The following is a 24,957-nucleotide window of genomic DNA, read 5'->3' as shown; positions in this document are numbered from 1 at the left end:
CCTATTTTTTCACCTCCTTGCTGACACAGTTTTTATATTTGCTAATCTCGTCTGTAGAGCACTGTGACAGAGGATAGCTCTAATATGCGTGACAGGACATTTAGGTAGCGAGAGAAAGCACTTCCTCTGAAAACATGGACCCCGCAGCCAGCTAATGTTGTGCTAAGTTGGGTGAAGCATATGATAGCATGTTTTAGTTTTATTTAGGCCAGTCCTAAGAGGAGATCGATGGTCAAAGTTAGAAGAGAAACCCTTCTACCCATAAATACTTCACAGTAAACAGAGAGGAAGACAAGGAGTAATATGTTTTAGGAGTTGCTCTCTTAATTAAAAAGTAGATTAGGGCATCAGGTTAAAATGCGTTAATTTTTTTTTTTTTGTCCTCTGTCTTCTCTTATGTACATTCCTTAACACGTAGAAACGTGTTTTCAGCTAATCTTAAAGTACCCTTTAACCTAAGGGGGATAAAGAAAGTAATCGACAAATATATTTCATTTGGTTTCTTTAATATAATATTTCTTGTTATGGTCTTAACTTTCTAACCTTTTACTTTCCAGTTTCTGAGTGGGCTCAGATAAGTTATATAAAATATATTCTGCTAAATTGTACTTTTTATAGAATAATAAGAGTTTTTAAAATGTTTTTAACTCTGTAAGTTTAAGCTTTTGGTTGGGACCTGAGGGAAAAATTCATAGTAATTTTCTGTGCAACCAGGTGGTATTATGAGCTGTACTTATTTTTGCAGTAGGAAACAGCAGAAACAAGGATGTATATGCGTGTTTCCCACCCCGCATGGGGAGGGCCTGGAGAGCAGAGACTCCTTACTCAGCTGCCAGGGCACACGGCGCAGTGCCTTGTCCTGGGTAGACTGCGTGTTTCCTCTAACTGAAGTGAATCTTGGGAAAGTGGCAGAAAAATGATTGGACTCTGGGTAGCAAGGTTTTGGCCCTTCAGGGGCAGGGGGGAGAAGATATTAATGTAATGTCATTGTTAGTACTTTTGAAGTGATCGTCTGTTTAGTGAAGAAACTTAATAAGGGGCTGATATCTATGCTGTAAAGATAGAGACTTTGAGATACTTTCAGTATAGTATCATCCCACTTCATCTGGAGGTCATTTCTGTAAATCTCTGCTATTTTTTTTTAAGCAATGAAGGCCCAATAAGCCAAAGAACAGGAAAGAAGTATTTCGTATACTTATTGAATGGGCTTTGTCGTTAACCTCAAGCCCCTTCCTGAGGTCTTCACAGTTTAGAATAGAAAGTGGTGCCTGTCGTGTTCTTTTCTGTGTCCTTTGCATGGAAGGTGGTGCCTAGCACATGGTGTTCAGTAAACGTTTATTGAATGGATGTTTATAAATAGATTTCTTGGTTTTGGTTTTGCTAGCACAGATTCTTTCGGGGAAAGGAGACATGGTTAAGAGACTAACCGCAGTAGCCGACATTTTTGCTTAGTGTTAGGTCGTGGCGGCGGTTAATCAAGCAGGTAGGCTTGCGCTCGCCTTAGGATTCGCATCCGCTGGTCCCTGTGCCTAGAACACTGCAAATCTTCGTCCCTGACTCCTCATCTCCTCCGATTCTCCCTTATGTATCCCCTTCTCAGGGAAGCCCATGCAGACCGCCCTCTTTAAAATGGCCACGGCCCCTCTCCCGCTGCACTTCCAAGTTCCCTCTCCCTAGTCTGTTTTTCCCCCATAGCAGTTACCTTATTGACACATATCTCATGTAAGTTACTTATCATGATGATTATTTATTGTCTCTCTCACCACCAGAATGTTAGTTCCTTGAGGGCTACTGACTGTTTGTTCGTGGTATTCCAAGTGCCTCCTAGATGCTCAACAAACATTTGTGGAGTGAATGAAGGTAGGAAAGAATGTAACATGTGAAAGTCAGCTATAAAATTATTTACATTTTAAATGAAAGTATTACTTCCATTATTTAAAAACTTTTCTTTTGGAGACCACTGTGTGCGATAATGATGCCAAGGCAAACAAACGTGTGCCACGTTTAAGGAGTCTTGATGTGTTCTCTTGTGGAAAAGGGGCCGAGTTTGACTCGCTGAAATACGTCATCTGCTTCCAGCCTTTAGCATCTTTTTGGTGGAGTAGCTTCTCAGAGCCTTCAGGGGTGGTTTAGTTAATGAGAAAGAGTCTCCTTGTGTTGCACAGTGTGCAGGTGGAACGTCTCTTTCCTACTGCAGGTGGCTTTCCACAAAGTGAGGGGTGATGGTATTAGTAGCTTCCTTCGCCTGCCTTCCTTCCTTTCGATTAGGCCTCATGCAAAACACTTTATGTATATTATCTCTTTAAGTCTTTATAACGACTCTATGAGGAATGTGTTCCTCTCCCCTTTTTCTTGCAGAAAAGGGGGTTAAGCTGCTTGTCTAGCCAGTAAGCGTGTTGGAGCTGGGATTCAAATCCAAGCCGTCTGCGCTGTAGAGGAACTTCACTGCACAAACTGCCTCCCTCGGGAAGAGTGCCTGGAAGAGAAAAAGGAATCAAAAACAGCCTAGTGGAACTCTGATGTCGCAGAGATCGTCATCTGTTGTTTGCTCCAGCTTTCCGTGACAGGTGGATTGAATGAGGCCTCTGCACTGAAGCAGTGGGGCTATGTTCAAGTTAGCCAATGCTAATTTAAACACAGTGTACTTTACATAAAGCCAGAGCTCGCCCCTAGCCAGACTTTCTATTACTTGGACTTAGTTTAGCTCAAGAACAATTCAGCTTATCTCTGGGGCAGAATTTGTGTGCTCCTCCTTCATCTTGCCTGAAAATGAGATTCAGCAGGAAGGCAAAGGTTATACTGTGGCTGCATAGGAGGTATAATTTAGTGAAGAGGGGTAGACAGTGGGTAGGTTTTGCTGTTCTTCTGGATTTTTGAGAGAAAAACTTCCCTAAAATTTGTATAAAATTAGGCTAATAGAAACATCATCCCCTGCCTACCACACCAAAATAGTTTATAATCTCAAGTTTTTATTTATTTATTTTTTTTATGTTAAGAACAATTTTATTGAATATTAGAATAAATAACCATGGGGGAAACTATTCTTAAAAGATTTGCAATTAAACTGGGCAACTTTTTTTTTGAAATCATTTTTTTTTTATTGATGTTTTAATGGTTTTTAACTGTGAAATTTTGGGTTGTGCATTTTTGTTTGTCCATCACCCTGTATATGACTCCCTTCACCCCTTGTGCCCACCCCCCACCGCCCCTGGTAACCACAGTACAGTTTTCTCTGTCCATGTGTTGGTTTATATTCCACATATGAGTGAGATCATACGGTGTTTGTCTTTCTGGCTTATTTCACTTAACATGATACGCTCCAGGCCCATCCATGTTGTTACAAATGGGACGATTTTGTCTTTTTTTATGGCTGTATAATCTCAAGTTTTGATTAGAAAATTCTGATTCTTTAATGTGAATTACTTTTTGAACCTTAATTAGCTATTTGTGTATTTTTTCCTTGTAAGATGGCGTGTTTTATTCCCTCTGCCATAAAACTATTTCTCCTCTGTCCTAAGGAGCCTCAGACCATACGTGGTTACCTCCAGTATCGTAAATTAATTTTAATTTCAGTTTTAAAACAGTGGTGATTTAGGGGGGTAAATTAGAATTTATAATTGCAGGAAATTATGCTTCAGGATACATATTTATATGCTGAAGCCAGTAATGTGCTTTGTGTAGAAGGTTGTAGGACACTGTTGTGTACATAGCTAGTAGAATCATTTTAATAAAAAAAGATTCTCCAAAGCAAGACATGAGGTGCTTTTTTTTGGAGCTCCATTGAGACTTTTTTCTGGCTTGAGATGATCATTGGTGAGTGTTTCTCTTCTAGGTTTCTAGAACTGTGATGAGAACATCATACTTAATTAGCTACTTTTCTTGATGCTCTCATCCAATTTTAGTGGGATGAAAAGACTGAAAAAAGTTTTTTATTTAATATTTCTTTTTTCCCCTTCAAAATAGCCAGCAAAGGCTTCTTTCTCAAATGCATGTTCATAGTGGGGGGAAAAATTAATGGTTCAGAAGAGCTTATGATGAAAGCAGTAATCCCCTTGTCCCATCCCTCCCCACCTTAGTTTCCCCTCCAGGGAAACCACTTCACCACTACTGTTGTTTCTGTGTTTGATTCTTCTGGGGATAATCCCCCATACTAATGTGCTTATACTTCTATTTCATGATTTGTCAATTTTTTTTTTTTTTTTTTGTGAGGAAGATCAGCCCTGAGCTAACATCCATGCCAGTCTTCCTCTTTTTGCTGAGGAAGACCGGCCCTGAGCTAACATCTATTGCCAATCCTCCTCCCTTTTTTTTTTCCCCTTTTTCTCCCCAAAGCCCAGTAGATAGTTATATGTCATAGTTGCACGTCCTTCTAGTTGCTGTATGTTGGATGCGGCCTCAGTGCACCCGGGATCCGAACCTGGGCCGCCAGTAGCAGAGCGCACACACTTAACCACTAAGCCACGGGGCTGGCCCCCCACCTTCTTTCTGATACAGTTATATCATTATTTTTAGTTCTCTAGTCACCCTGGTAAATATTAAGTATTTATTTTGCTCACAATAGGTGGTATCTTCGACTTCTTGCTTTGGAAGGGGAGTATTTTAGGTCGGGATCCTTGTAAGTGGTAGAAAACCAGCTTAATTGTGACTTAAGTGAGAAGGAAATTGGTTCCCGGAACTGAGTGTCCAGGAGGATAGAGCAGAGTTGGATCCAGGTGCTCAAACCTTGCTTTGAAGAATTGGTCTCTCGCTACGATCGGTCTGCTTTCCTCCTCTTAGCTTTATGTTCAAGATCCTCCTCATTCACCCCTCCCCCCACCAGAACTGATTCTAGGCTGTGTGTTTATTTCTGAACAAGTTGCTCTGGCAAGGTGGAGAGAATAGATTAGCATAGTTAGAGCCTGGTCATATGCCCACTCTTGGAGATGGGTGTGGAGTCAGCCTCGTTTGAATCATGTGCATTGGGGGTGGGGAGAAGGTAGTTCTCCGAAGATAAAACAGGATGCCATTACCTCCCCATGTCAGAGTTCTCAGTTGTATTCTTTTTTGGGAGGGTATTATTTGCTTTTATAACTTCTTAATTTTTCCGTTCTTTTTAAAGACAGTATCGAATTTCTACTAGCTCCTTTTTTGTAGTTACCTCCCCCCTGATGCCCTCTATCCTCCTGCTCCAATCTGTGAGCTTTATTTACAACTGCTGCTCAGCTGACAGCCTGTGACTTGCCTTCATCATGTTCCTGTTTCCCATATAGTCCTCTTTCTTGGTTTATTGCCTTGTTTTCTGGGGTACATACTAAGGTAAGATGTGTGGAAGGTAGATTTTGAGTAATTCTGTCTGAAAATGTTTTTATTCTATTCTTAAACTGGAATGTTAGCGTGGCTGGGAGTAGAATTCTAGGCTGAGCATAATTTTCTGTCAGAACTATAAAGGCATTGCTCGATTATTGGCCAGTATCCTTCATTACTGATGAGAAGTCTTAGGCCAGTTTGATTCTTGTTCCTTTGTAAATGAGCTGCCTTTTCTGTGAAAGCTTTTAGTGTGGTTTTTCTTTGTTGTGGGGACTTTCTCAATGATGTGTCTTGGTGTGGGTCTCTATGCACTTGAGTGCTGAGTGGGTCCTATTAATTGGAAGACTTTTATAAATCTATTATCTTATTAATCTTTTTTTTTTTTATGAGGAAGATCAGCCCTGAGCTAACATCCATGCCAATCCTCCTCTTTTTGCTGAGGGAGACTGGCCTTGGGCTAACATCTGTGCCCATCTTCCTCCACTTTATATGGGATGCCGCCACAGCATGGCTTGATAAGCAGTGCCTCAGCGCACACCCGGGATCCGAACCCCGGCTGCCAGCGGCGGAGCATGTGCACTTAACTGCTACGCCACAGGGCTGGCCCCTTATTAATCTTTTAGTTGTGGAAAACTTCATCTCCAATTTGTTTTTTTCTTTTCATTCTGGAATTCTTGTTAATCAAATGCTGACCTCCTGGACTGATGCTGTATCTCCTGTGATAATCTTTTGTTTCTGTTTTTGTTTACTTTCTAGATTTCACCTCCACAACTTCAAACCTTATACTGTACTGCTTTTTTTTTTTTAATTTACAAGAGTCTTTTCTCATTTTTTTTCTTTTTTTGCCTTTTCACAGCCTCCTGTCTATGGATGCAGTATCTTGACAGTTTCTCAGCATCTCAATTAGAGGGCTTTTAACAAGATCCGTTCTGTTTTAGAATTCTGTTTTCCTTTGTCACATTTCTTTAACTTTTTGTTTTCTTGTCTGTTTCATGTTATGGATGTTAGATTCCGATTTAACCAATCAAATGGGAGAATGAAGCAATATAAAACTGATTAGGATCTCTGTTCCTAGAAGGGTCTGTCAGCTGGTGAGCTTTGCATTAGGTTGAGCAGTTAGGGGGCCCTATTATTCGCGGCGAGCGGTGCCAATGCCTACAATAGCTGCCGTTGATTCTCGTCAGACAGTTTCGTTTCATTAAAGAAGGACTGCCAGTTTTTATTTTTAATAATGTAAAATCTCAAAGATAACTAGGATTGTGAAGAGGGTCAATGATCTAGGATTTAGAAATGTTCAAATCGTCATCCTTCCCGTGTTTCAGAGTGAAAAGTTTTATGGTATAGAGTAGTGTAGCAGAGAGCAGTCCAGATGTTAGAGCCAGACTGCTTGGGTTCAAAGGTGGTTCTGCCACTTAGGTAACCTAATTAGTTAACCTCTCAGTGCCCCACTGTTCTCATCTGTAGTATTTGGACAGTAATAGTACTCACCTATTAGGGGCATTAAGAGGATTTAGTTAAAAATACATATTAACTGCCTGGCATGTAGTAAATTCTCAGAAGGTGTTAATTTTCTTTTTCTCTCTACCAGTAATAACAATTATGTGACTTAGATCTGGTGGTGAATGCCCACAGCAGAAATTTTGGGTAGGATTAGGTAATTTTAGATGGTGTTTTTCTCTTTAGAACCTCAAAGAACACTTGGATCATTACTTGAAGTGCTGAAATGTGTATGTGCAAATGTTTCTTAGAAGTCTTTGAAAGGTCCTCCTCTTCCCCACAAAAAAGGATCTCACTGAAGGTAACCTGATAAGAAAAGTAGTCTTGGAGCACACTAGAAAACTAGGAATGAAGACATTCTATTTTCACACCCAGAAACCCTGTTACTAACAATCAGGATCATATGTGCTCAGGATGTTAGGGGACCTTTGTTCCCATACAGAGCACGCACTGACGGGCCTACTTCTTGGACTCCAGAAACGTTGCAAGTTTCTTTATATGTGGATGTCCAGGGCGGGACTGGCAGGAGGAAAGAATCTTTTTTTGCTTCGAGTATGTCCCCATTATGGTGGAAAACTGTAACACTTTTCTCACCAGACTCTCTGCTGACTGTTTGTAAAATTCAGTTGAATTAAATAAGAGCAAAACTCTTGTGTAGTGGTTCCTCTGTATCCCCCAAACTTGACCCTTATTTGAACTAGAGGGTTTTAGTTTGGATTGTTTATCGTTTTTTCCCGCTCTCCCACATAGTGGAAGAGATCTTTGGAATCTATTATTGTTACTGTTATTTTTATTATTTACTTTTTAAAATGGAAACACAAACAAAAGTAGAGTCAATGAACCCCTATATATTTACCAGTTGGTTTCAGCATTGTGCCATACTTTTTCTTGTCTCCATTTAAAAAAAAAAATTTACAGCAAATTCTAGACAGTGTGTCATTTTAGCCCTAAATATGCAATATGTGTCTTTTAAAAAGACATTTTTTCCCCATGACCACAATGCCATTATCCTACCTAACAAAATTAATGGATTGATTTTTCAAGTTAGTAGTATCATTTTTAAGTGACTTGTTTTTCTTCATTTACATAAAAGTATTTGTATTTTGCAAATGCTTGACTTCTTCGTGTTATGGAAAATTTCAAACATATAAAAGTAGATGAAATCTGTGTGATGAACCAAACCCCCAGGCACCTATCACCCAGCTTCAGCAATTACCAACTCATGCCCAGTTCTGTTTCATCTATTCTCCCACTTCTTTCTCCTGGATTGTTTTCAAGTAAATCCCAGATATCATTTCATTTGTAGTCTAGTGCATCTTTAAAAGATAAGGACTCTTTAAAAATATGTATATACAAGTGTATATATAAAATACCCCCCCAGTTCTTTAGTATCTTCAAATACCCAGTGTTTAAATTTCCAGTTGTCTCAAATGTCATAATTTGAATCAGGATCCATATACGGTTCCTGCCTTACAGTTGGTTAGTAATGACCTTTAAGTCCCTTTTAATCTAGAGGTTAAATCCCTCACTACCTCTTTTTTTTTCTCTCCCTTGTCATCATTAAAGAAACCAGGCTTTTTGTCCTTCAGAGTTTCTCAGAGTCTGGATTTTAATGATTACCTCCCTGTGGCTTAGTTTAACATGTTCTCAGATCTTCTGTATTTGTTAATCTGTTATATCACCATTCAGCCTACTGCATATTCTTGTAATTCTGAAGATACAAAAGTTATTATTTTGTAAACTTTAGAATTTGATTTAAATACTATACAAGTATATGATGCCAGTCACCACTTCAGGTGTGGGCTTTTGCTTTTGGTGAAGCAGAATTTGTAAGGTGAGCTGATGACTAATAAGAGGTTGTAAGCCAGATTCCTTGCTACAGCAGTGGACTACTCTCGTGATGGACAAAATGAAAAGCAGCCCTGTTAAGGGAAACATTGAAAAGAATCTTCTTTATCACCATTGTGCAATATCTGCTACAGTTACTTTATTTTCTTAAACACGAAGGTAGTGGAGTTCCACAGTTTCCTCGTCTGCAAAATGAGGGCAGTAGTTGTATCAATGACCTTTGGTGGGCTTTGAGTGAGAAAGCACCTAGCACAGTACCACGTATGGGAGACACCCTTGAACGTTAGTTTCCTTTTCTATAAGCATGGCCATAATGCATTGTGAGACTCTTCTGTCTCCAGTGGAAAGTTGTAGCTACAAGGTGGTGGTCAGGGAAGCCATACCCAGTCTAAAGGGCTAGGTTGGGTCAAGAACAAATCTGTCAGAGTGAACGAGGGTGTGCAGTCTGAGCCATTTGGTCAGGATAGGTTATGGAACAGCTGGTCAGAACAGGTGAGTCATGCCACATGTACCCATAGTCCACTATTTCTTGTTATCATCCCCCCACCCTGCCCCTGTCGCTGTCTGGCAGACAGAACAGTTCAGAAGATAGGCATTAGATCCGTTCTAGGAGTACAGGAAGAACAGTGATTGGATTACTAGGCAGACAGAGCAGAGGGGGCCCTGTGGAGCTGGGGACCAAGCGAGCAGACTGGCCAAAAGACGTAGATGTAGCTCCAGCAGCAAGGAAGGGTAAGCTGGTTGCAAAGTCACATGCAGGAAGTCTAATGAGAACAAAAGTAAAGGAGCAATTTCTGGCTGCTGCTTTCATGAGGCCTCAAAACAGTTTACTGCTGAGAGTATTCCCACTGAGCCTCTAGGTCGGATCAGCAGGACCTAGACCTGAGCAAATGGAGATGACTTTTGGAATTTATTTCTGTTTATCAGCTAGAATCAGACCTTTGGACCTGGGGTAGTAACCATTTGTGAGTTTGCTTCTGCTTGGTTGTGTAGGAAGTTTGTATGATGTTAGGCTAGTTAGTAGGATAGAAATTGAAATGCCCTTGCTCACATCAAGTGATTCTGTAGTGTCTTGTTTGGGGGAAAGTATAGGGATAGAGGAGACTTCTCAAGGGACTTCCTTTATAAAGCAGTTATTTTTCTCATAGCTAGCAGTGGATCTGAATACTCTGGCTAGAACAGGGTTTATAATTAGAACGTAGTGGTGAGTGGTTACTTATTAGATGTGGGAAACAAATTGTATGGTGTTTCCTAGGCTTAGAGGAGAATTGAGGAAAGTCTAAGAAATTGTTTTTCCTTCTTTGGCAAGGTTCTTTCTGGTCTTTGGGCAAATACATCAAAGTCTAAGGGACTTGCCTGTGATTTGGTCTAGATCTGTTTCCTTTTTCTGGTGAATAATGGAAGTAGTAAAGAGGCTAAGAGTTGTCAGAGCTTGTGAAGAGATTCTGAGGCAAGTAAATCTTGCCACCAGTGTTTGCTCCCAATGTTCCTTATAAATTAAGCAAAGATAGTTTGATGTTCCTGTTCTGGAATGAACTCTGAAAACAATCATGTTGAGCAGAGTGGAGTATAAGCAACAGTCAAGGACATTGTGCATTCATGGCCTGGAGTGGTACACACAGTGGCCTGGTTGTTCTGATACCGTAGAGTATCACTCTTTTGGATGTGACAGAGGAGAACAACAAAAACAAAACAATTCTCAGTTCCTTAAATTTCAGCAATTTGTTTGGAGATCCAGTTGTAATAGTAAATATGTTTATAACTGAGTTGAACTAGTACGTTTTTGCTTGGTTGCTGTTGCAGCTCCTACAGTTCTTTCCCTACCGGGAACCCAGGTGGACTCTGGAGAAGGTTCTTGATTGTGTCAGCTGGGTTGGCGACCTGCTGAAAGACACCTGAGATGTACTTCATACACCGCCGTGAACTTGCAACCCCGAGTGTACCAGTGTCAAATACTATGTTGGTATTAAATAAACTTCCTCCTTTTGTGTGTGGGTGTTAAAGTTTGACAAGCATGCTGTCAGTCCTTTGGCAAAGCTCTCAGAAGTTGAACAGTGTTTGTTGGTGGAATGACTTCCCTACCACTGGGGAGGTTCAGGCTGTGTGACCTGTTAGGGGATGGGTTATAAAAAGGACTCAAATATCATATTGGAAACATGTAACCTTTAGATTATATACACATTTTGTTTACTCATAAAGTGTAAAAATTAAAGATTTTCCCAAATCCAGAACAATAAAACTGGAAAAAAGCTTTTAAATTTCTTTTTTCCTGATTCCTCACCCACATTATTAGATTTTCATAGCCCTGACCAAAATCTGTGTTTCCCTCCTATCTGGAAATATAGTTACTTCATACATACGAGAGAGGTCTTTTAAAAAGGGCGGTGCAAACTTCCTCTGCTTCTCACCATCCAGATACCCCTATAGCTGCACTATAAAAGCAAATAAAGCTTATTTCCACTGATCCCATTTCAGGGAACAACTTAAGTCCCTCTCCACTTACCAGGCGGTCAGGTTTATTGAAAAGGATGGTGTTTTAATGTGTTTATATACTCTAGTGGTGTTTCCATGTACATTTTATTTTTGAAATATATAACTTAATTCTAATTCATTTGTAACCCAAATATACTGCCAATTTGTTTAGCTAAAATAAACAAACAACAACCAGTTAAAAACACCCCTCACCCTTCATTCCAAATGCAATTTTGGGTAGCTTTTATTCTTTGGTTTTTTGACATATTCCAGGCTATTTGTGAGCTATCCTGTTGTGCCAAAGTTAGAAGAAACTGGCCATCTTGGGTAACAGTGGCAGAATTTTACAGCCTTAAATGAACTTACAGACTCACCATTTGCCCAACTCTGCACATCTTTTCAAGAAAAAGTAGATAGATTTGCTAACATCATTGGGCAAGGAGCACAAACAAAGCATTATACTTTGGAAGATAGCGGCTGTTTTAAATCTTCATCATTCTCTTTTGAAAATACTCAAAATACAAAAAGAGGGGAGGTGCCAGAGTGCCTTGATATCACTAAGTTGAATGTCTCATTTGTAAACGCTTTTAAGTAACATCATATTGTATAACGGGCTTCTCCGATGAGCTTGTTTGAATACATTGGTGTCTCTTTTTTTGCGTTTATGGCTCACCAGTCTGAATAGTTATGTCAACAATGGACTGCACTCAGTGATTTGTGTTGTCTCTGATCCATGGGCCAAATTTCAGCTAGAAATCTTCATGATTACAATGATGTATCTATTTAACAACTTTTACTATTCCCTTTATAAACTAGCTGTAAGGATCTATACCAAAGGCTATTTGGAAAAAGTGGGAATATGAATTTCAACACAAGTTTTATAAGTTTACCTTAGAGGGACTTAGAAACAGTGTTTTTTTTGTTAATGAAATAGCTTAAGAAGTGTTGGTTCTGATCAGAAATGTCAGAAAAGACCTCAGAAGAGCTGAAATTTGAAGTGTTTATAAAGGTAGCTCCCTTTCCTTGAGTGCTCGCAGCATTTTTGCTCAACACTTGGCATGCATGTGTGTTAAGGACCATTACACCTGTGAATGAGGTGTTATTCTTGTTTTAGCTCCCCAGGAGGTTCTAATATGCAGCTAAGCTTGACAACAGTTGCTTCAGGAAGATTCACAGATTTCTGGCTTGGGTCTCTGGGTGGATGGTTGTGCTTTTTGAAGAGAAAATATGGAAAGAAAGAGGCTTAGTGTGTAAATGTTTGAATTGGCAGTTGGAAATAGGATCTGAAGCCCAGCGGCAAAGTTGGTTCTACAGATGAGGTGTGGGAGAATTATTGGCAGCTAGATGGTATTCAAAGTAATGGGATTAGGTGAAATTGCCCTGGGAGAGCTTGCGTGATGAAGAGAAGACCCGGAATCCCCGGGGAACCTTGAAATGTTTTGAGTGGGTGGAAGGGGGAGGAACAGGAGAAGGGAGGTCTAAGTGTTCAGCAGCAGCAGTGAGAGAGTGAGTGGTATTTCAGAAGCCAAGGGAGAAGACAGGACAGGTTACAGGGGACAGATGTGCCTGGCGTTTGGTAGGTGCTCAGTAGATACTTGTTGCTAGTAGAATTCAGTGAGTTTTAAGGAGTCATAAGTTTCCACGAGATTATCTTAGGAGTTTGCTGGTGGCCTTGGTAAAAATCGTTTAATTAGGGTTGTATTTCTCTTATCTTACTCTGGGCTCCTCTTGGTCTCTTTTGTAAGTTCCTATCCTCTACTTCATTTTTTTTAATTATTTTTTTTTTAATTTTGTTTATTTATTTTTCCCCCAAAGCCCCAGTAGATAGTTGTATGTCATAGCTGCACATCCTTCTAGTTGTTGTATGTGGGATGTGGCCTCAGCATGGCCAGAGAAGCGGTGCGTCGGTGCGCGCCCCGGATCCGAACCCGGGCCGCCAGCAGCGGAGCGCATGCCCTTAACCGCTAAGCCATGGGGCCGGCCCTCCTGTCCTCTACTTCAACTGTTAGAGTTCTGTAGGGCTTACTCTATCTAGGCCATTGGTTCTCCAAGTGTGGTTGCCCAGACCAGCAACATCAACATCACCTGGGAACTTGTTAGAAATGAAACTCCTCAGGCCCTGCCCAGACCTACAGAATCAGAATCTCTTGGGATGGGACCCAGCCATCTGTTTTAACAAGGCCTCCAGGTGATTGGGATGCTTGCTGAAATTTGAAAACCAGTGTTTTAAGACCTTTTCTCTGTCTACGCCCTCTCCTTAGGCGTTTAGTCTGTTATGGGGCTTGAGCTACCATGCTAGGTGCCCAGACTTCCAGATTTACCTCCTTCGTCCAGTTTTCTGAGGACCAGATCCTTAGATCCCACTGCCTGTTATTCATTTTGACTTTGGTGCCTCATAGTTGCGGCAGCTCAACTTGTCCACATTTTTGGACTCCAGATTTTCCTCCTGTCTTTTCCCAGGCTCAGGAAGAGGCACTGTCATCCTCATAGAGGTTCATGCTAGGAACCTAAGCCCGATCCACTTTTTACACAAATACAAGTTCTAAGTACATTCCACTGTTCTGGTTGAGGGTCTCTATATCTGTATATCTCCAGATATATGCATATACAGACAACTGAAATAGTGATAATTTTACTAATATAATGAGTAAATGCGCCTCCCAAGTTAAGTGTGAGATGGGAAATGTCTTTCAGGAAGTCTCAATTCTTGGAGCTGCTAATAAGGGATCAACCTGCCTTGCCGAGTGTGATTCCAGAGTTTAAAGGTCAAGTATAAGTATTATAAAACATGGTTTCTAAACCCAAGTTAAGTGCTTCCTCTGGTACTCAACCAAAGAAACTTGTGTATAAATGCATAATGTATCTGGTTACTGTACAGGATTGAATATACACAACTATGTCTGTTGTAACTGATAGGCATTTCCAGGAAAGGGTGGATGGTGAAGTGTTAGAGTGTGGGACTCTGGAGCCAGAATGCTTTGGTTCAAGTCATGACAGTACCACTTGCTGTGACCTTGGGCAAGTTACTTTCCTTCACTGTGCCTCAGTTTCCTTATCTGTAAAATGGGGATAATAACCATCCATACCTCAAAGAATTATTAGGATTCAGTATAATAATATACTTAAGAGTTTGGAGTAAGCTGTGCCTGCGCATAGGTAAACGCGTTTGGTGAATGTAAGCTGTGTTATTACTATCTCTCCCACCTTATCACTCGACTCCAGCCACTTTTGAATCCTCTTAGCTACTAGTAGCTGTTCAGACCTGCCATGCGCTTATGCTTTAAAATGCTTATGCATCCACGTCTTCGCTTAGCTCTCCTCGGATTCCCTAGATTAAGTTGGGGTTCCTTTTATATGTTTCCTTAATACCCTGTACTTCTTGACAGTGCTTTGAAAACATTATTATTATTCTTTCAGTTAACAGCTTTATTGGACTATAATTCACATACCACACAATAAACCCATTTAAAATGTACTGTTCAGTGCTAGTCACAAAGTTGTGCAACCGTCACCAAAATCAATTTCAGAACATTTTACTCAAGTCATGAGAGTACCACTTGCTATCAGGAAGATACCAGGAAGGATCCCTCTACTCATTAGCAGTCACTCCACATTCCCCACACCCCTCCCAGCACTGGCAACCACAAAATCTACTTTCTCTCTCTCTAAATTTGCGTATTCTGGACATTTCATATAAATGGAATCATACGTGAAGTGGTCTTTTGCGTCTGGCTTCTTGCACTTAGCATACTATTTTCAACGTTTATCCGTGTTGTAGTATATATGGGTACTTCTTTCCTTTTTATGGCTGGATGATATTTCATTATGTAGACATATGCAATTTATTCATTCATCAATTGATGGACATTTAGGTTGTTTCCCACTTTTTGGCTATTATGAATGATGCTGTTATGAACATCTGTGTACAAGTTTTTTTTTTCTTTTATTTTTTGTGAAATTTTTGTTGAACACTATTGTTTGTCAGTCACCATATAAATGCATCCCTCCACCGCTTGTCCCCACCCCCACCCCCGTAGCCCCTGGTAACCACCAAACAGTTCTATCTGTCCGTGTGTTGGTTTATCTTCCACATATGAGTGAAATCATGCACTGTTTGTCTTTCTCTTTCTGGCTTATTACACTTAACGTAATACCCTCCAGGTCCATCCATGTTGTTGCAAATGGGACGATTTTGTCTTTTTTTATGGCTGAGTAGTATTCCATGGTATATATATACCACATCTTCTTTATCCAGTCATCAGTCGAGGGACACTTGGGTTGCTTTCATGTCTTGGCTATAGTGAATAATGCTGCAATGAACATAGGGGTTCATAAGCCTCTTTGGATTGTTGATTTCAGGTTCATTGGGTAGATACCCAGTAGTGGGATAGCTGGATCATAAGGTATTTCTATTTTTAATTTTTTGAGGAATCTCCATACTGTTTTCCATATGGGCTGCACCAGTTTGCATTCCCACCAGCAGTGGATTAGGGTTCCCATTTCTCCACAGCCTCTCCAGCATTTGTTGCTTTTTGTCTTGGTGATTATAGCCATTCTAATGGGTATAAGATGATCTTAGTGTAGTTTTGATTTGCATTTCCCTGATGATTAGTGATGTTGAGTATCTTTTCACGTGCCTATTGGCCATCTGTATATCTTCTTTGGACAAGTGTCTCTTCATTTCCTCTGCCCGTTTTTTGATCAGGTTGTTTGTTTTTTTGTTGTTCAGTTGTGTGAGTTCTTTATATATTATGGAGATTAATCCCTTGTCAGATATATGGTTTGCAAAAATTTGTTCCCGGCTGGTGGGTTGCCTATTCATTTTGATCCTCGTTTCATTTGCCTTGTAGAAGCTCTTTAATCTGATGAAGTCCCACTTGTTTATTTTTTCTTCTGTTTCCCTTGTCTGAGTAGACATGGAATTGGAAGAGATCCCTTTATGGCCGATGACAAGTAGTGTACTACCTATATTTTCCTCCAGGAGTTTTATAGTTTCAGGTCTCACCTTCAGGTCTTTGATCCATTTTTTTTTTAAAGATTTTATTTATTTATTTTTTTCCCCCCAAAGCCCCAGTAGATAGTTGTATGTCACAGCTGCACATCCTTCTAGTTGCTGTATGTGGGACGCGGCCTCAGCATAGCCGGAGAAGTGGCGTGTCGGTGCGCGCCCGGGATCCGAACCCCGGGCCGCCAGCAGCAGAGCGCGAGCACTTAACCGCTAAGCCACGGGGCCGGCCCTCTTTGATCCATTTTGAATTAATTTTTGTGTATGGCGAAAGAAGATGGTCTACTTTCATTTTGCAAGTGGCTGTCCAGTTTTCCCAGCACCATTTATTGAAGAGACTTTCCTTTCTCCACTGTGTATCCTTAGCTCCTTTGTCAGAGATTAGCTGCCCGTAGATATGAGGTTTTATTTCTGGACTTTCAATTCTGTTCCATGGGTCTGTGTGTCTGTTTTTGTACCAGTACCATGCTGTTTTAACTGCTATCACTTTGTTGTATGTTTTGAAGTCAGGGATTGTGATTCCTCCAGACTTGTTCTTCTTTTTCAGGATTGCTTTAGCTATACGGGGTCTTTTGTTGCCCCATATGAATGTTAGTATTCTTTGTTCTATTTCTGTGAAGAATGTCCTTGGGATTCTGATTGGGATTGCATTGAATCCGTAGATTGCTTTAGGTAGTATGGACATTTTAAGTATGTTTATTCTCCCAATCCAAGTGCATGGAATATTTTTCCACTTCTTTATGTCATCATTGATTTTGCTCAATAATGTCTTATAGTTTTCATTGTATAGGCATTTCACTTCCTTGGTTAAATTGACTCCTGGATATTTTATTATTTTTGTTGCAATTGTAAATGGGATTGTCTTCTTGAGTTCTCTTTCTGTTAGTTCATTGTTGGTAGATAGAAATGCAACTGATTTCTGTAAGTTGATTTTGTACCCTGCCACTTGGCTGTAGTTGTTGATTATTTCTAATAGTTTTCTAATGGATTCTTTAGGGTTTTCTAGATATAAGATCATGTCATCTGCAAACAGCAAGAGTTTCACTTCTTCGTTGCCTATTAGGATTCCTTTTATTCCTTTTTCTTGCCTAATTGCTATGGCCAGAACATCCAGTACTGTGTTGAATAAGAGTGTTGAGAGTGGGCACCCTTGTCTTGTTCCTGTTTTCAGAGGGATGGCTTTCAGTTTTTCCCCATCGAGTATGATGTTGGCTGTGGGTTTGACATATATGGCCTTTTTTAGGTAAAGGTACTTTCCTTCTATACCCATTTTGTTGAGAGTTTTTATCATAAATGGATGTTGGATGTTGTCATAAGCTTTCTCTGCATCTATTGAGATGATCTTATGGTTTTTATTCCTCGTTTTGTTAATGTGGTGTATCACATTGATTGATTTGCAGATGTTGAACCATCCATGTGTCCCTGGTATAAATCCCACTTGATCATGGTGTATGATCTTTTTAATGTATTGCTGTATTCGGTTTGCCAATATTTTGTTGAGGATTTTTGCATCTGTGTTCATCAGGGATATTGGTCTGTAGTTTTCCTTCTTAGTATTGTCTTTGCCTGGCTTTGGTATCAGGGTGATGTTGGCCTCGTAGAATGTTGGGAAGTGTTCTATCTTCCTCTGTTTTTTGGAATCCTTTGAGAAGGATAGGTGTTAAGGCTTCTTTGAATGGTTGGTAAAATTCTCCAGAGAAGCCATCTAGTCCTGGACTTTTTTTTTTTGGGAGGTTTTTGTTTACTGTTTCAATCTCTTTACTTGTGATTGGTCTATTCAGGTTCTCTATTTCTTCTTGATTCAATTTTGGGAGGTTGTATGTGTCTAAGAATTTATCCATTTCTTCTATATTGTCCAATTTGTTGGCATATAGTTTTTCATAGTATTCTCTTATAATCTTTTGTATTTCTGTGGTATCTGTTGTAATTTCTCCTTTTTCAATTCTAGTTTTATTTATTTGAGCCTTCTCTCTTTTTTTTCTTGGTGAGTCTGGCTAAGGGCTTGTCAATTTTGTTTGTCTTCTCAAAGAATCAGCTCTTTATTTCATTGATCCTTTCTAATGTTTGTCTTGATTTCAATTTCATTTATTTCTGCTCTGATTTTACTATTTCCCTCCTTCTGCTGACTTTAGGCTTTGTTTGTTCTTCTTTTTCTAATTTTGTTAGGTGTAGTTTGAGGTTGCTTATTTGGGCTTTTTCTTGTTTGTTAAGGTGGGCCTGTATTGCTATGAGTTTCCTTCTCAAGACTGCTTTTGCTGTATCCCATATGAGTTGCTATGGTGTATTTCATTTTCATTTGTCTCCAGATATGATTTGATTTCTCCTTTATTTCATCAGTGATCCATTGGTTGTTTAGTGGCATGTTGTTGCGTCCCCACAGCTTTGTCACTTTCCCGTTTTTTTCCGAGTAGGTGATTTCTAGCTTCATGGCGTTATGGTCAGAAAAGATGCTTGTTATGATTTCAATCTTCTTAAATTTATATAAGCATGCCTTGTTTCCCAACATATGGGCTATTCTTGTAAATGTTCCATGCACGCTTGAGAAGAATTTGTAATCTGCTGTGTTTGGATGGAGTGCTCTATATCTATCTGGTTAAGTCCATCTCATCAAGTTTTTCATTTAAGTCCATTATTTCCTTATTGATTTTCTGTCTGGATGATCTGCCCATTGATGAGAGTGGGGTGTTAAGATCCCCTACTATTATTGTGTTGTTGTTAATATCTCCTTTTAGGTTTGTTAATAGTTGCTTTATGTACCTTGGTGCTCCTGTATTGGGTGCATATATATTTAAAAGTGATATGTCTTCTTGGTGGAGTGTCCGTTTTATCATTATATATTGCCCCACTTTGTCTCTCATTACCTGTTTTATCTTGAAGTCAACTTTGTCTGATATACATATGGCAACACCTGCTTTCTTTTGTTTGCCATTAGCTTGGAATATTGTCTTCCATCCTTTCACTCTCAGCCTGTGTTTGTCTTTAGAGCTGAGACGTGTTTCCTGGAGGCAGCATATTGTTGGGTCTTGTTTTTTAAACCATCCCACCACTCTGTTTTTTGATTGGAGAGTTCAGTCCATTCATATTTAGGGTAATTATTGATATATGGGGGCTTGTTGTTATTTTATCGCTCTTTTTTCTGGTTCTTTTGCATTTCTTTTCTTTCTTGTCCCATGTGTTTTGGACTACCAATTCAGTTTGGCAGTTCTGTATGGGGTTTCTCTTAGTTTTCTCCTTCTTTATAGTATGTGACTCTGTTCTGATTATTTGGTTAGTGGTTACCATGAGGTTTGTATAGAAGATCTCATTGATGTGATAGTGCATTTTTTGATGGCCCCTTATTCCCTTAGACTAAGTCAATTCGATCCCTTTCCTCTTCCCCTTCTAAGTTATTGTTGTCACATCTTTTTCCTTCTTGTGTTGTGAGTTCTTCTTTAATATGATAAGGTTATATTTATGCTTGGTGCTTACCTTCCCTTGATCTTTGGTTTTATAATTAAGTGTTTGCTAATCTATTTTCATAGAGGACTGCAATTTTTCTGGTTTTGTTGACCTGTTTTTCTCCTTGTTCAAAACTTTGAATCTCCTTTCTGTTTTTTTTCTTAGAGATGAGGGCCTTCTTAAGCATTTCTTGTAGTGTACTCCCTTAGCTTTTGTTTATCTGGGATAGTTATTATTTCTCCATCATATCCGAAGGATATTTTCACTGGATAGAGTATTCTTGGCTGAAAGTTTTTGTTCTTCAGAACTTCGAATATATCATTCTACACTCTCCTAGCCTGTAAAGTTTCTGTCCAGAAATCGGCTGAGAGCCTGATAGGAAATCTTTTGTGTGTTATTTTTTTTTGTCTAGCTGCCCTTAATATTTTTGTTTGTCGTCAACTTTTGCCGGCTTTACTGCTGTATATATGCCTTGGAGAGGGTCTTTTCATGTTGATCTATTTAGGAGAACTATTTATTTCATTCACTGGTATTTCCAGCTCCTTCCCCAGGTTTGGGAAGTTCTCAACTATTATTTCTTTGAACAAGTTCTCTGCTCCTTTTTCCCTCTCTTCTCCCTCTGGAATACCTATAATCCTTATGTTGGATTTCCTAATTGAGTTGGATATTTCTCGGAGAGTTTCTTTATTTCTTCTTAGTCTTAGTTCTCTTTCCTCCTCCATGTGGAGCATTTCTGCATTGCTGTCCTCAATATTGTTAATTCTTTCCTCCATATTGTCAGCCCTGATGCTTAAGGCTTCCAGATTTGTCTTTATCTCCTCTGTTGTGTTTTTCTTTTTTCTTATAATTTTATTTATTTATTTATTTTTCCCCCAAAGCCCCAGTAGATAGTTGTACGTCATAGTGGCACATCCTTCTAGTTGCTGTATGTGGAACGCAGCCTCAGCATGGCCGGAGAAGCGGTGCGTCGGTGTGCGCCCGGGATCCGAACCCGGGCTGCCTGTAGCGGAGCACACGTGCTTAACCACTAAGCCATGGGGCTGGCCCACTATTGTGTTTTTCATCTCTAAGATTTCTGATTGATTTTTCTTTATAGTTTCAATCTCTTATGTGAAGAAACTCTTGATTTCATTGAATTGTCTATCTGTGTTTTCTTGTATTTCAGTAAGCTTTTTTATGATAGCTATTTTGAATTCTCTGTCATTAAGGTCGTACATTTCAATGCTTTCCCGCTTGACTTCTGGGTGCTTGTCATTCTCCTTCTGATCTGGCGATTTAATATATTTTTGCATAGTGCCTGTGGGTGTTGGCTTATTTTTCCTCATAGTGAAAATATACAATCTCAGTTTCCTCTTGCCGCCGCTGGGTGGGGGTCAAGGGCTGTGTATTCTGGCCCACATTGATCTGCAGGTGCTCTGGTCTGCCCCCAGCTGAGCTGAGGTGTGGCTGAGCTAAAGCACAGCTGATCTGAAGCGTGACTGAGCAGAGGCAGCTGGGAGGGTGAAGCATGGGAACAGCTGGGACGGGAGCACAGCTAGGCCAAAGCAGCTGGGGCTCAGGTGTGGTGGCTTGAAGCAGCTGCAGCTGAAGTGTGGCTAGGCTGAAGAAGCAGGAGCTGGAGCTCTGCTGGGCCCAAGAAGTTGGAATTGGAGTGCGGCTGGGCCGAAGTTGCTGGAACTGGAGTGAGGCTGGGCCAAAGTTGCTGGCGTCAAGTCCGCTGGAGCCTGAGCACAGCCAAGCTGAAGCAGCTGGAGGTCAAGCTGAAAGAGCTGGGGGGGCACAGTCAAGCTGATGCAGCTGGGGCCGGGACACAGTTGAGCCCAACGAGCTGGGGCCGTGGCATGGGGCAGCTGGGGCCATGGTGTGGTCCAGCCAGAGCAGCTGGGGCTGTGGTGGGTGGGGCCTGAGCTGCTGCTGCCTCTGGTGCAGGAGCAGGGGCTTGCCCCACTGCTGGTGGGGCCTGGGCCCCTGGGGGCCGCTGCCTCTGGGGGCGAGGTGTGGTCCTGCTGCTGCTGCTGGTGGGGCCTGTGCACCTGGGACAGCTGCCTCTGGGGGCGGGGCCGAGCTGAAGCACTGCTGTGCTGAAATGCTGGGTGGGCGGGCAGGTGACTGGGGGAAGGGCACTTACTTTCTCCTCCCCAATCTCAGAGGTCTCTCACCTCACTCTCTGCTCTCCTGAGGGGCTAGCTTGTTGAAACTACCCTTGGAACAGTTCTGCTCCCTCGGTGGGGGGATCCCCTCAGGCTGTGAGGGGTCTGGGAGAGCGCCGGTTTTCACATGGCAAGCTGCCCCTCCCCCTCCTCTGAGAGCCGTGTGGTCTTAGTCTCTGGGTCGCAGTCCTTGGGGAAGGAAGGCAGCTCTTCTTACCTCCTTCCACATCCTCTGGGGATTCCAGCTCCTCAGTCCTCGGGTGTATGGCTGCCTGGGTGCCTCAGACGTCCCCTGTGTTGTGTGAATAGCTTCTGTTGAAATATGAATGTCCTTTTTGTTGTGTCTTAGAGGGGGAGAGTTCGATGGGGAAAGCTCACTCTGCCATGATACTGACGTCACTCCTCTATGTACAGCTTTTTGTATGGGCATATGTCTTCGTTTCTCTTGAGTACATACCTAGGAGTGGAGTTGCTGGATCATAATGATAACTCTGTTTGACTGAGGAACTGCCGAACTGTTTTCCAAAGCTGCTGCATATTTACATTTCCAACACCAGTACCTGAGGGTTCCCATTTGTCCATATCCTTGCCAACACTTACTATCTCTTTGATTCTAGCCATCCTTGTGAGTGTGAGGTTGTATCTCACTGTGGTTTTGATTTGCATTTCCCTGATGGCTAATGAAGTTGAGCATCTTTTCATGTGTTTATTACCCATTAGCATGTCTTCTTTGGAGAAATGTCTATTCATATCTTTTCCCCATTTCTAAAAGTTGGGTTATTTTTGTCTTTGTATTATTGAGTTATAGGAATTCATTATACAAATCACTTCTCAGATATATGATTTGCAAAGATTTTCTCCCATTGTGGGAGGTTGTGTTTTTCATTTTCTTGATAGTTAAAATTAAGTTTTTAATTTTGGTGGAGTCTATTTTTTCTTTAGTTGCTTGTACTGTTGGTGTCATATCTAAGAAATTATTGCCTAATCCAGGGTCATGAAGATTTATGCCTATGTTTCTTCTAAGAGTTTTATAGTTCTGGCTCTTACATGGTATGTAACTGTTTTTCTGTCTTCCCTATTAGAATGTCAGCACCACAGGAGGGCTGGGATGGTGTTTGTCTTATTCATTATTTGTCCTTGGGCCTCGTTTAAGGCTTGGAAAATTCTCAGCGTTCAATAGTGATTGTTAGTGATTTTGGAATTACAGACTTGAAGGAGCTATTATCAAAACATATTAAAACACTCAACTTGAAACACTTTTTCTAGTTTTTTTTAAAGCTAGGAATTGAAATATTATATTTTGTTAGTGTTGCCAGGAGATGAATTAATACTGCAGATTAGGTTTAAGAGACTTTAAATAAGTGTGTTTATTATGATTGCCTTCCTTAGTTCTCAAAACTTGTCTGTTTAGCTTTACAAAATTGAGTTTTGTAGCTGAGTGTTTAATGCATTTACTTTTAGACTTGGAGAGTTTTGTTTATTACTCTGTTCTTCATGGCTGATTCTTAAAGAATAAACCAATGAGCAAGACCCTTGTTTCTAAACTTCTGTGTTTCCTTGTGATAAACAAAAATTTCATGCCACTTTCTGGAAATCTGATACCACCCCCAGAAGGTGTTGAAAGACAGAGACTCTTTTCTGATTATTTCCACCAGTAAAGAGGACTTTGTGGGGTTTTCCTCTGGCAGATTATGTTCCCCCCTCCTGTAATACTAGATTTGGAGTTAGGGTGGCATCTGAAATGAGGGCTTTGACATATATTCAATTCAGCTACCATGACTTTCTTTCAAGAATAATGTAGACTTGTCCCTATAAAAGTGCATACTTAATCTCCTCAGGAGGGAGAATTGGCACTTTGGTAATGAGTGACTTTGTACCAGATGAAGAGTCAGTTTTTTGTTTTTTGTTTTTTAGTGGGTTGATGTTATAAAGTAATTTGAATATGGGAAGTATCAGAAACTAGAGCATTAACCAAATGTAGGTACATTGCTAGACTTACTTTGGACAGCATCCTGGAGGAAAATTCTTAGGATTAAGCTAAATCATGGAGGAAAATACCACCTCATCTAACTTTTTTTTTTTTAACTTTTTTTTTTAAATGTGGATTTAGGAAGGCCTCAGGAATGGATGTTTATAAAGAAAGTGTATGTATTAAAACAAATTTAGGATTTTACATCAGAAAATGAATGAAGCAGTCTGATACCTTCTAGGGATACACAAGGGAAAGAATAGTATTTAGATTTGTTGCTTAAGTTACAGTGACATGTCTGCTGCTAAAGTGATGAAATTGCTTAATGTGAGTTAGTATATGTCTCACTTCTAATGAAATTGGCTCTGTGTTTATGCTTGTGATTTTAGCTTTTACTATGGAAACCTCATTTTATCATTAAAAACTTAAAAAAATCTGCCAGCATTGAGTGCTGTGCTTTTTATGTTGGGAATAGCAAATTATCTCTAATACTTGAAACACCAGCCCCTATCTCATTAACACCATCACTGTCATTCTCATCCATGAAAATATCTTTCAGAATATATAAATTTGGGTACTAATTAGACATACTCTTAAGTCATTTTTGGGGGGTGGAATCTTTCAGTGAATTATTTTGTATTTCGATCTCCCCATACTCACTCACCACTTTATTTTATTGTGAACTTTAATAATTTTATGTTTTCATATTATTTTTCTTTGATTCATAGCAGTCAGTTAATTGCAAAACAAAAGCAACAAAACAAAAGACCCAAACTGCAGCTTCCACAAAAGTCCAGAAAACAGGGCTGGCCCGTTGGCGCAGCAGTTAAGTGCCAGCGCTCTGCTTCGGAGGCCCGAGGTTCGCAGGCTCGGATCCCGGGCACACACCAACGCACCGCTTGTCAAGCCATGCTGTGGCGGTGTCCCATATAAAATAGAGGAAGATGGGCACGGATGTTAGCCCAGGGCCAGTCTTCCTCGGCAAAAAGAGGAGGATTGGCTTGGATGTGAGCTCAGGGCTGATCTTCCTCACACACATGCACAAAAAGTCCAGAGAACAGCAGAGTTCCTGTACTTCAAAGTAGCGGGGGTGAGGTGGGGGTTTGATTGAAACGAATGATTTATTAGCCTTCTGTGTTCTGTTCAATTCAGCTGTTTTTTCTTTTCACCTTTAAGTAGGTTCCAAATATGTAAAAAAGATTGAATTTTCTCATTTACATTTTCTTATTTTGTTTTAAAAATAATTTATTATTTATAATAATATATAATGTAGAAAAGGTCTGCAGCATTGT

The 24,957-nt window shown here is 40.3% G+C and overlaps 1 protein-coding gene across 6 annotated transcripts in view; it reads left to right on the top strand.

Moving 5' to 3' along the window:
• FBXO34 (F-box protein 34) overlaps window positions 1-24,957 on the top strand; it is an 86,969-nt gene that overhangs the window by 14,111 nt on the left and 47,901 nt on the right. For 2 of the 6 annotated variants that reach the window (XM_087448479.1, XM_087448480.1), the window contains exons 2-3: window positions 1,770-1,860; window positions 2,359-2,567. The exons of the other annotated variants lie outside the window; for them this stretch is intronic. The gene's annotated coding sequence lies outside the window, so the exon portion shown is untranslated. The remainder of the gene's footprint in view (window positions 1-1,769; window positions 1,861-2,358; window positions 2,568-24,957) is intronic. 6 annotated transcript variants of the gene reach the window in all.

This window comes from Ceratotherium simum, chromosome 24 (genome assembly GCF_057802395.1).
Source record: "Ceratotherium simum simum isolate JZ-2026a chromosome 24, ASM5780239v1, whole genome shotgun sequence".
NCBI lineage: Eukaryota > Metazoa > Chordata > Mammalia > Perissodactyla > Rhinocerotidae > Ceratotherium > Ceratotherium simum.
Note: the sequence above shows the minus strand (reverse complement) of the source record. Positions and strands in the feature narration are given on the sequence as shown.